The sequence below is a fragment of the Schistocerca serialis genome, chromosome 10 (genome assembly GCF_023864345.2).
Source record: "Schistocerca serialis cubense isolate TAMUIC-IGC-003099 chromosome 10, iqSchSeri2.2, whole genome shotgun sequence".
NCBI classification, from domain to species: Eukaryota; Metazoa; Arthropoda; class Insecta; order Orthoptera; family Acrididae; genus Schistocerca; species Schistocerca serialis.
In genome coordinates, this window is record NC_064647.1 from 189,373,181 (window position 1) to 189,385,709 (window position 12,529).

The 12,529-nt window shown below is 42.3% G+C and overlaps 1 protein-coding gene across 3 annotated transcripts in view; it reads left to right on the top strand.

Annotated features, from left to right (window-relative positions):
• The window catches only part of LOC126425101 (eukaryotic translation initiation factor 5), a 113,683-nt gene that overhangs the window by 59,570 nt on the left and 41,584 nt on the right, over positions 1-12,529 (top strand). Inside the window, exon 2 of one of the 3 annotated variants that reach the window (XM_050088025.1) lies at positions 8,672-8,771. The exons of the other annotated variants lie outside the window; for them this stretch is intronic. The gene's annotated coding sequence lies outside the window, so the exon portion shown is untranslated. The remainder of the gene's footprint in view (positions 1-8,671; positions 8,772-12,529) is intronic. 3 annotated transcript variants of the gene reach the window in all.

The following is a 12,529-nucleotide window of genomic DNA, read 5'->3' on the forward strand; positions in this document are numbered from 1 at the left end:
GGAAACGTCTCCATTATCCAGATTTTGTTATGGTGTTCTCAATTCCATTCCTCCCGATCAACCGCTCAATTTAATAAAAAAAAATTATCCATCCATGGAGCTGTGAATTAGTTGGATATTTTTATACCCTTTTCTATAATACAGTACCGAAGTAAGTCTAATTTAAATGTGTAGTCCACCCCAGAATTAATGCTTCTCATTCACCATTTTTCTTAGAGACAATGTTTTCAAAATGGCTTGCTGGTATAGCATTCATCTCGACAATGATGGCGTTCATACTTTACAAGTAGCATGCCTGTACTCATTCCCATTCGAAAGACAGTCAGTCATTACGGTTCTCGTCCTCTGAGTGAAGGACGTGAAAGTCAGTTTGACGGAAAACATTGCAGCTCAGATTTTATGAACAGATTGGATAACAGAGAACCTATCCACTGACTGTTGGCACTTGCTGTTGTAAACACAAATGTTGTCTGTTTCATCATTATGGAATTAACGGTGAACAAGGTGGTTTCATTAAAGACGGAAGTAAAATTCGTAATCGGTTCGTATAAAATTGGACTATTCTACACACTGCAGGGAAGTGAAGGAACAGAAAAACTGTTTTTTTGCGACTTAGGTGTCAGTTGATTTGCGCATAGAGGGGATAGTTGAGTACTAGGAATTTAAATAAAAAAAGAGGGGGGGGAGAGAGAGAGACTGTGTGAAATGGCAAGGGAATAACGTATAGAATGCCTGGCTAAATGTTCCATGGCAATGGTCGCAGTTGTTTGGCTTGTGGGAACAGACATCATTCCAACCACGGGATGTCTGTGGTGTTCATTGAGGTCGCTGATGCCGAGGCTGTTGAACGACTTAAGTCCATCATAATCATCGCCTTATAGCTCTACAGTAGCCGTCGTACCCCCAAAAATGTTCCAATTAAAATCTCCACTTAGTCACTTTATTGTAATTCGAAGTTAAAAAGTTTAATAGTGTAAGTGTTTCATGAATACCTAAAAATCGCCCAGTATCTTGTAACCTTTACCATCAACTTTCCATTAATTTCTGCTCCTACAGCGCAGGCTCTGGCGACGGACTGCTCCGATCCCCCTATCGGGTGAAACCATTGTAGTGGGTAGGTGGCGCACGCCCATAAACACTTTTGCGAGCGACAACTGTTCGCTGGAGGCCGGGAGTGCACACAAACCAGCCAGTACGAGACCTCTGATACGATAAACCTGTGCTAAGTAAGTGCGAACTGTCTGAATGATTGACAGACGCAGACAAATGACATAGAAAGACTAAAAAAAAGAAATAACAGACCAGAAAATACTTCTAAAAAGGCTGTTACGAAAATATAGTTAACAGCTGACCTGGATGTCTGAAATTGGTAAAACATTAACTCTTAAAACGGTATCCAGATAACATAGTTTTGGAAAATGACAGATAGCAAGATGCTCTGTTTGCGGTTTTCCTCCTGACATTGATTTGCAAACTTTTCGGACTGCAGAAGAGTTGCCATTTTTTTATTTACACGGTTTCGGCAGCTTCCCTACTTTTGTATTTTGCTAATAACTAAAGTCCAAAGAAGAAACTGGTCCGATAATCCAGAAGCCCGTATTTCTTTAGCGGAGACAGCGGAACTGTGTCGAACGTCTTCAGGAAGTAAAGAAACTAAACATCAAACTGGGCGTTGGTTTCAGTTGCCTTGTGGATCTCGTGGACGAACAAAGCGAGAAGAGATTCACAGGATCCTTTGTTGCGGAATCACTGATTCCTTCAGAGATTTTCCGTCGAAAATACGTCGTGATGGCGAGCTTAAAAAATCTCTAAATTCTACAACGGGTTATCAACGGTATAGCCCTGAAGGTGAAGGTGTGTGTCAGATGACTAATCCATAGGAACAAGCTCGTAGTAATGTTAAGTGCATTACGAAACGTGACTTGGTGTGAATGCAGCTACAGTGTACAAAAAGGTTGCTGCTCCTGGTTTCCCTCCTGCAGCGTTCCACTCAGAACACTTGACTCGCAACCCCTTCATTCTGCAGTAGCTTCTTTCGAAACGCCTATGTTGACCCTGGTGCCTGGACCGCAGAGCACGCGCGACTGGGAGACCTGCTGCTGACATTTAACTTCTGCAGATCGCTGGTAACAGGTGTTTTTTCTTTAGCATACTTCACACAGCTGTCTAGATATTCGCATTGTGCGATTTTAGTTGGTTATCCTGCAGTCACTTACCTATCTCGATATTTCATTTTGATTGTCAAAATGCCAAGTGAAAATAGAACTCGGGTGTGAACGAAAACACTTGGGTTAACTAGGCGTTCCTTCGTTCACGTTGCTGGATTTTTGAAAAACTGGAAGCTGTTTTATTATTGTTGTTGTTGTTGTGGTCTTCAGTCCTGAGACTGGTTTGATGCAGCTCTCCATGCTACTCTATCCTGTGCAAGCTTCTTCATCTCCCAGTACCTACTGCAACCTACATCCTTCTGAATCTGCTTAGTGTATTCATCTCTTGGTCTCCCTCTACGATTTTGACCCTCCACGCTCCCCTCCAATACTAAATTGGTGATCCCTTGATGCCTCAGAACATGTCCTACCAACCGATCCCTTCTTCTGGTCAAGTTGCGCCACAAACTTCTCTTCTCCCCAATCCTATTCAATACTTCCTCATTAGTTATGTGATCTACCCATCTAATCTTCAGCATTCTTCTGTAGCACCACATTTCGAAAGCTTCTATTCTCTTCTTGTCCAAACTATTTATCGTCCATGTTTCACTTCCATACATGGCTACACTCCATACAAATACTTTCAGAAATGACTTCCTGACACTTAAATCAATACTGGATGTTAACAAATTTCTCTTCTTCAGAAACGCTTTCCTTGCCATTGCCAGCCTACATTTTATATCCTCTCTACTTCGACCATCATCAGTTATTTTGCTCCCCAAATAGCAAAACTCCTTTACTACTTTAAGTGCCTCATTTCCTAATCTAATTCCCTCAGCATCACCCGACTTAATTAGACTACATTCCATTATCCTTGTTTTGCTTTTGTTGATGTTCATCTTATATCCTCCTTTCAAGACACTGTCCATTCCATTCAACTGCTCTTCCAAGTCCTTTGCTGTCTCTGACAGAATTACAATGTCATCGGCGAACCTCAAAGTTTTTATTTCTTCTCCATGGATTTTAATACCTACTCCGAATTTTTCTTTTGTTTCCTTTACTGCTTGCTCAATATACAGATTGAACAACATCGGGGAGAGGCTACAACCCTGTCTTACTCCCTTCCCAACCACTGCTTCCCTTCCATGTCCCTCGACTCTTATAACTGCCATCTGGTTTCTGTACAAATTGTAAATAGCCTTTCGCTCCCTGTATTTTACCCCTGCCACCTTTAGAATTTGAAAGAGAGTATTCCAGTCAATATTGTCAAAAGCTTTCTCTAAGTCTACAAATGCTAGAAACGTAGGTTTGCCTTTCCTTAATCTTTCTTCTAAGATAAGTCGTAAGGTCAGTATTGCCTCACGTGTTCCAGTGTTTCTACGGAATCCAAACTGATCTTCCCCGAGGTTGGCTTCTACTAGTTTTTCCATTCGTCTGTAAAGAATTCGTGTTAGTATTTTGCAGCTGTGACTTATTAAGCTGATAGTTCGGTAATTTTCACATCTGTCAACACCTGCTTTCTTTGGGATTGGAATTATTATATTCTTCTTGAAGTCTGAGGGTATTTCGCCTGTCTCATACATCTTCCTCACCAGATGGTAGAGTTTTGTCAGGACTGGCTCTCCCACGGCCGTCAGTAGTTCCAATGGAATATTGTCTACTCCGGGGGCTTTGTTTCGACTCAGGTCTTTCAGTGCTCTGTCAAACTCTTCACGCAGTATCATATCTCCCATTTCATCTTCATCTACATCCTCTTCCATTTCCATAATATTGTCCTCAAGTACATCGCCCTTGTATAGACCCTCTATATACTCCTTCCACCTTTCTGCTTTCCCTTCTTTGCTTAGAACTGGGTTTCCATCTGAGCTCTTGATATTCATACAAGTCGTTCTCTTATCTCCAAAGGTCTCTTTAATTTTCCTGTAGGCGGTATCTATCTTACCCCTAGTGAGATAGGCCTCTACATCCTTACATTTGTCCTCTAGCCATCCCTGCTTAGCCATTTTGCACTTCCTGACGATCTCATTTTTGAGACGTTTGTATTCCTTTTTGCCTGTTTCACTTACTGCATTTTTATATTTTCTCCTTTCATCAATTAAATTCAATATTTCTTCTGTTACCCAAGGATTTCTACTAGCCCTCGTCTTTTTACCTACTTGATCCTCTGCTGCCTTCACTACTTCATCCCTCAAAGCTACCCATTCTTCTTCTACTGTATTTATTTCCCCCATTCCTGTCAATTGCTCCCTTATGCTCTCCCTGAATCTCTGTACAACCTCTGGTTCTTTTAGTTTATCCAGGTCCCATCTCCTTAAATTCCCACCTTTTTGCAGTTTCTTCAGTTTTAATCTACAGGTCATAACCAATAGATTGTGGTCAGAGTCCACATCTGCCCCTGGAAATGTCTTACAATTTAAAACCTGGTTCCTAAATCTCTGTCTTACCATTATATAATCTATCTGATACCTTTTAGTATCTCCAGGGTTCTTCCACGTATACAACCTTCTTTCATGATTCTTAAACCAAGTGTTAGTTATGATTATGTTGTGCTCTGTGCAAAATTCTACCAGGCGGCTTCCTCTTTCATTTCTGTCCCCCAATCCATATTCACCTACTATGTTTCCTTCTCTCCCTTTTCCTACACTCGAATTCCAGTCACCCATGACTATTAAATTTTCGTCTCCCTTCACAATCTGAATAATTTCTTTTATTTCATCATACATTTCTTCAATTTCTTCGTCATCTGCAGAGCTAGTTGGCATATAAACTTGTACTACTGTAGTAGGTGTGGGCTTGGTATCTATCTTGGCCACAATAATGCGTTCACTATGCTGTTTGTAGTAGCTTACCCGCATTCCTATTTTCCTATTCATTATTAAACCTACTCCTGCATTACCCCTATTTGATTTTGTGTTTATAACCCTGTAGTCACCTGACCAGAAGTCTTGTTCCTCCTGCCACCGAACTTCACTAATTCCCACTATATCTAACTTCAACCTATCCATTTCCCTTTTTAAATTTTCTAACCTACCTGCCCGATTAAGGGATCTGACATTCCACGCTCCGATCCGTAGAACGCCAGTTTTCTTTCTCCTGATAACGACATCCTCTTGAGTAGTCCCCGCCCGGAGATCCGAATGGGGGACTATTTTACCTCCGGAATATTTTACCCAAGAGGACGCCATCATCATGTAATCATACAGTAAAGCTGTTTTATTATTACCTACGCTAAAAGTTCTCTAAAGGAGCAACGAAAGATGTCAGGCTAGTGAATTCAAAATTTGGTACAGGCGCCACATTGTCCCATTCTCGCAACGTGTTGCGCAGTGTATGGTCAGTCGAAGTGTTGAATGCCACGGTGCATAAAGGCAAGTGTGAAGCGACTTTGAAGCAGTTCGTGGGCGGTCGGGCGCAATCGATATACGGCCGTGACGTATGCCGTGACAGTAGCTCATTTGCTGTCCAGGCCGAAGCTTCAGCTTCCCTCATCTGTGTTTAGACCTTTCGTATAATGTACTGAATTGCCTTGTTTTGCAAATAGATTTTTCAGACTTCCTCGTCGATATTAGCGGTCTGGAGTTCGGAGCAGAGTTGCTGTCATATTTTTCGCGATATTTCGACAGCTTCGCTAGCATCAGGTCTGTTGAGCTCAATTTCGAATGCCTGTTTTCTTGGTTCTAAGACCACACAATTTTTTCGAAATCTGAGGCGTCTTCAGTCTCACCTGTCGTGCCTGAGCCGGCGTGGGATTGGAGGGTTGCGGTTCGAAAAATTGATGTTGGTTATTGCCGGAAGTTATTCACCTCTATTAAATGGGCGATGTAGGACCATACACCGGATATTGCAGCGGTTGTTACAGCATCGTTCGCAGTCTACCGCCACTCAATCTCAGTGCTTCTCTACTCGTCCTCCAGTTGTCTTTTGTTTATGCACGGTCTCTGTGGGTGAGGAGAATTCTAGGAAGGACTGAAATGCGGAACTGGACTTTGAAGTTTTGTTACCATCGATAGTCTCACATGGTCATACCATTCTAGTTTTCTCTTATCTATCCTCTAGATCAGTGTTGTATCTTTTTCCATCGTTAACTTGATTTCTTGGTTTGACCCTCTGTGAACAGTAAACTATGTATACCTTCACGTTATTGTCCAGTTTAGAACACTATCAAAGCTCGTTTTGAAAAAGTCGGAGGATAGTAACCATCTGGTAACAACTGAATAATTTGAACCTAGGATTGGAGAGGAATGTTGCCTGTGACACTGTTTCGTTAAGAGCGAGATTCTGGTAGGAGGTTTCCTTTTTTGTGTTAGGAATTTTTCCGAGCTGTTGAGTGTTAATAAATTGGTATTTTACGGTGATAATGGGTAGGCATACTCAGTTTTGTACACTTGGTTTAAAGCTGCAAGCACCCAAATTTGGGCCATACTTGATTGAGAGAACGAATACATTGAAAATGTTTGTCTTGATTTTGATGCTGTTATTATTGGACACAATAAATTTCCTGTTGGACAAATGTATACCGATATGCTTATTTAGGGTATATTTTGTATCTCACACCCCCCCCCCCCCCCCCAACGTATTTTAGATTGGCTTTCCAGGGTATGCTATTCCATTTGTAATTTGGAGTCTTATCAAGACCATACTGGCTCCAAAGCGGAGGATGACAGAAGGCGGAAATAGTGTATTAATCGAGCAAACAAAGCTGACACTCTGCGCATTGGCTGATGGGAGCGGCTGTAAATGAGAAATGCCTTTGCAGTCGTTCCTATCCGCCACCGCGACGAGTGTCAACTTTGTTTACGAAAACAAAAGTATTGTACGCGCAAATTGCATTTCTGGGAATGACTGAAGGTTGGAACCTCCATGCGAACACCAAAATATGTGACTGCGGGATGGAAAAATAATCAGAAACCCTGAAGATCAATGGGAAGTGGAGCTGAAGGGATACCCTTTTTCGATTTACATGTAGTATACAAAATAACTGTGGTGTCTAGGAATCCTGCGTACTCGGTTCGCTGTCAGTCGAATAGCCTAGTGATGAGTTATTACAGTACTTAACCTTTGCAATTTCAAAGATGTGCCGCAAGCAAAGGGCGACATACAAAATAATCTTCAGTACAATCAATTCCAAGTCTGTGCTAAATAGAGAAAATGAGCGAAGTGACTCGCCGCGCAGTCTAGAACGCCTTGTCCGTGCGTCCCCCCCCCCCCCCCCACCCCCTCCTGTCGGAGGTTCGAGCCCTCCCTTAGGCATCGGGCATGGGTGTTCGTGTGTTGTCTATAGCGTAAATTAAAGTTAGATTAAGTAGTGTGTAGGCTTAGGAACCGATGACCTCAGCAGTTTGGTCTCATAAGACGTCACCACAAATTTCCGAAGTGAGTAAGAGTTGAGGCTGCTATAGAACAGGGCCGTCACTAGTCGGTCGCGGCTCTTACGTCCTCTTCACATAGGGGCCGCTGCTGTCGAGTTTGTCGTCCTGCACAGAGGTCCGGTCAGAGTGTGGTCGGCTGACGTCTTCTCACAGCCATCTCTTACTCGTTCCCGACTTCACGCCATAACAAGAACGTAGCTCCCTTTATACCAGCAATCTTGGCACTCGCTCTTGGAGCGAAGTATACCAAGAGATACAAAAATTCTCAGAATTCCCGTTTTGAAAGGGGACGTCGGACTTACCCTTACTACTACGAACCTGTGTACATCATTGACGTTGCCCAGTTGCCTACTTTTCAACGCGTGTTATGTTCGCATGTTAAGAGACCCTGCAACAAAATTGTCCCCTGTAAGAATCCTTGCGTATTTCGTAAACAACGATCGTGTAAAGACATAGGTCGTTCCGTTTTGTCAGACCCCCACAAAGGTAGATTCTGGTGATTAAAGCTGATGTTCGTCGATTTACAAAAGGCGTTAGAGACATACCGCGATGCCGCCTAATATCCGACCAGCTTTTTTGTGATGAGTGTGCATAGCAAATACAACACACCTCTCTCTCTCTCTCTCTCTCTCTCTCTCTCTCTCTCTCTCTCTCTCTCTCTCTCTTATCATCATGGATGTACTGTTATGTATGGATTAGACGCAACGCTGGAAAACTTAAGTAAATAGTAGGAAGACTTGGAAGAATAAACACTTGTTGGGCTTTCCAGTTGACCCACACCATGAGCAAATGTATTGTATTGCAGATTAATCGGGGATTTTTCAATAAATCGCTTTCCTGTGCAGTTATTCAGTAGCTCATATGGTGCAATGTACGAAACTCCATGTGTATATACCGCTGTCGTGATCTTCAGAACGGAGCTAGTACAGTTTCATGCTATTACTGAGTTTCATGATACAAAGCAATCATGTTCCGCCGTCACATATCGGGGAGAGACCTTTAATAACGAGCCGTCGCCCCTGTTCGGTATTACGTACTTCCCGCTGTGGCCGGCAGCAGAGCAGTGAGCGCAGAGCAGCATTAGCCTAGCCGGGGCGGCAGATGTGTTGTTGGTAGTGAGTGGGCGCTCGGTTTTTTACTGAATGTGTTGGGCAGGCATCACGGACGAGACGAGGCTCCAGGCAGCGTCACCGGCGAGGCGCGGCTGCGCAAGCGGCGCCGCGGGCCCCAGCGCGCCGTCCTATGCGGACACCAGGTGAGCGGGACAGGGGTCTGGGTCCGTAGTCTGGTCAAATGGGGCACCAGCGCTCGCGCTTGTTCCGCCTGCTGCCGCCTGGCCGCGCCAGCGATCTCATTCGCGTCGTCAGACACCCAAAATCCTTCATTCTATAGTGACTTCGTAAATTCCGTTTGTCGTGGAGAAAGTGGAGAACCCTCTTCGAAATTCGGGCGCTATCAGGCATATAATAAGACTAAAACGTCAGTCAAAACTTAACACAGTAATCTGACTCCTATTACAGTTAGTGAAATAATTCCGTGATTGACAAAGTAGTGGCAGAGTGCAGTGTTGCCAGCGCGTAGCCAGCTACGCATGACAGGATTGTGCATGTGGTTTGAAAATAACAAAATGAGATAATGGAGTGTAATCGCAGGCATGCGACGCTGAGGAAGTGAGACGTTGAAAGCAGCAAACAAGTATCGCTGTTTATATTTGTAGCAAAATGAAGCTGTAGAAGTGAAGAGGATGTAAAACTTTGACCAACTGTAGCAAGAATAGCTTTCTGAAACAGGGAAGAGATAAGTAGACGATAAATAGAGAACACACGCCTTTGAGATGTGATACCATTTGAAAATTGTAAAAATTAATGGCCAGATAACCAGTCACGTAGCACTGAATATTTCGTTCTTCGGTGGATATGAGCGGATATGAACACTCTCACTGTGTAGACTAGCCTGATTGCCTTCAAACCAATCAAAGGACTGAAAACCACTGAATCGGCGGAGAAAAACAAATGCTAATCCTCCATTACTTTTTAACATAATAAATGGTAAAAATAGCACTTAAGGTGAGCGAACTTGAGCACGTTACAGTAGATTACTTTAAAATAAAAGCATACGGTAGAGTAATAGTTCTCAAGGTGCCACGTGGTACCTAGACAGGGAAAAGCGAAAGATGCTACTTCACAAAGTTACGGCTACAAAACCTGAGGGATCGGAGTACCCTGCAGAGTAAACAGAAATGAGTATTGAGGAAACACGGCCATTTCGACAGATCCCAGAACTGATTCTTAGAATAATACGTGAAACACCAAAGACAGCTTGAGGCTAAAAATAGAGAATGTAGTTGTTGGAGACACTCGGAGGTTAGCAAAGATTTATTAATATTTCGCGGGGGTGGGAGATGGTTGGAATACTGACTCCACGACGCTCCTAAATGTTGCAGATACCCAACGGGCATGATTCGCTACGTCCAATTATGCCATGTGTTGAACATGGAAAATTGCAACCGTAAACGAAAATACTTTCCTTTAGCGGTGTGAATGAGACATCATCCACGCATGTATTTTTATCCTTCAAAAAATTTTCTCGAAATGAAGCGCCTGCAAAAAAACTTGATGTTGCAGTAGTGTCGATGGTCATGTTGTACCCAGCATTCTAAAATGAAAAAGCTGCAATTGCAAACGGTTCGGTACGCACTAACATTTCTCACGAGTTGCACATTTTCGGCACTTCTCTTGTCACGAGAGCAAAGTTTATAGATGATATCCAACTTCCGGCCTCCCAGAGAACTTATTTCTAGACTCCTTTAAATGAATAAAAACTCTACTCAGTAGGCGGGGTGGTGCCCAAACACCTCCAACCCAGTCCGCCCCCGTCTATGTTCGTGTGGGTATAACCAAGGCACTTAGTGTTAGTCACCCATAAAATTCTGCTTGTAATGAAAATTCAAAACTACGAAATGTCGACAGTTAAGTGTGTATTGTCTCTGTATCCGCAAGATGGAATTTCTGTATTTAAAACTGTTTATAGAGCTGCAGTTCACCTCCAATGCGGTAACAATGCTGTAATATTTTGGCAATAAATATACGTATTGAGAAGAAATAAGTTTGCCATGATCTAAAGCATGGGTTTGGTCTCGTATACAGCATGTAGACTACGAGCACTCTTCCAAAATGTGAAGTTTCTGTAGCTTCTGCATGATGTAGACAGGGTAAAGGGAGAACTCGTGTTTAATAATTCGCTACCGTCAATGGCTGGACGCAGCCAAGTAATTGAAGTCCCCTTAACACGAGACCCCGCCCAAATGTTATGAACATACATTTGTTCATATTTTGCAACTTAGTAAGAGGAACGAAACATTTTGCTTATCCATTAATTCGATACCAGTTCTTTCTACGAAGTAAACAAATCATATGTTGGCATTATGCAGTTGTGCATTTTAATGAATACCATTCAGAAGGCAAACAGGTCAACCACATAAAAGAATGGAAGCGGTCTGACAACAGTTGTCGGGTAAAAAGTGAAGTATTTACTGCAGATTTAGTCACTGTTAAAACGTTCGTGCAGCAATCCACCTGAGCAAGCATCGATGCAGTATTTATCGTGAGGTCACGGAATCTTTCCATATTTCAAAAAATTAACGTGTTGGGTTTGTATGTGGCTTCAGCGAGTGAAGAGCGTGTAGAATGAAAACATGCCTGAGGTTACACTGTATGAAGCATTAAGTTGTTATACGTAACTTACGTAAATGACACGTAGATGCACAATTCCATAACTAACATTCGACGTGAAAGTCGTCGTACAGAATCGTAAGGTATATTACATTAACGCAGGATATTTAAAACAACTGCCATTTGCTTGTCAAATGCTATTTCCGTTATAACAGTTCTCTTAGTCCATGGATGAGATTTTTAATCGCAGTGTCAGGCTGAGGACTAAAAAATGAAATATTAAGAGGAGACGAATACAAGTATTTTGTTTGAAACCGTGAAATTAATTTAGAAAGCTTCATTAATGCTGTCTCTTACTACCTATCTCCTGTTGTATTCACCTTTGAAAACATGTTTTCCCAACACTAAATAAGATTCTGGTGGCTGTAAAAATGTTGTATACTTAAAACTGTCGTGGCCGGCTTTTCCGCTGTTAAAAGTACGCAGTGCTCGTAGTCCACAGGGGCAGAGCGCCTGCCGAGCCAGTTTGTTCAGTCCTGATCTCACATTCCAGCTGGTTTGCTCAAGGCCGTTGCAACGTGGGTCGCCGCCATTAAGTAACACTGCGAATTGCGTGGCAGTACTTTGGCTAAATTAGGAGGCATTTTACACCTTTCACTGTACCCTAATGACGTCATGCATTGTCGGCGATTACAGACGGTGGACAATGCTTGTAACATATTGTAAATAGGAAATACATTGAAAATACTACACAGATCCTGCAACGTTGATTTTTCTCTTTAAAAATTATTAAAATAGGTTATGAAATTTAAATCGCACACGCAATTGCATTCCTCAGCGAATGTCGTGGGCATTGTGAAATTTTTTCCATTCTTGCGTAATGTTGTCTGAATAAACTGATAAAAACTTACGTGAGCAAGCGCCACAGCAAATTTTATTTATGGGTTTGCGTGGCAAACAAGATAATTAATGCTCACTGACATATGACTGCTGCAAACAAGCTGTTGAGGTCGATTAATCTCAGTATTTCTAACTCTTAGCGCTTTAACAGAAAAAGTCCAGAACTCGATCGCAAACGAAAACAAATTCCGCCTTGCGACTTATGCATTACTTTCATGTAAAATTGTGCTCAGCATGGAAGTTATAGGTCGTCGCTAGTAGTTAATCCGTACATCTCTGATATCATGTGTTAAAGATTCAAATGTTCGCTAGGACGCAAGAATAATCTTTGACAACAATCTCATTTAGATATTCATTTTTCACCGTAAAATATTCTTGTCGACTTAATACGATAAATGTTGATGCGTATGAATGAGAGTGGCCACGAAAAGCAGTTGTATGC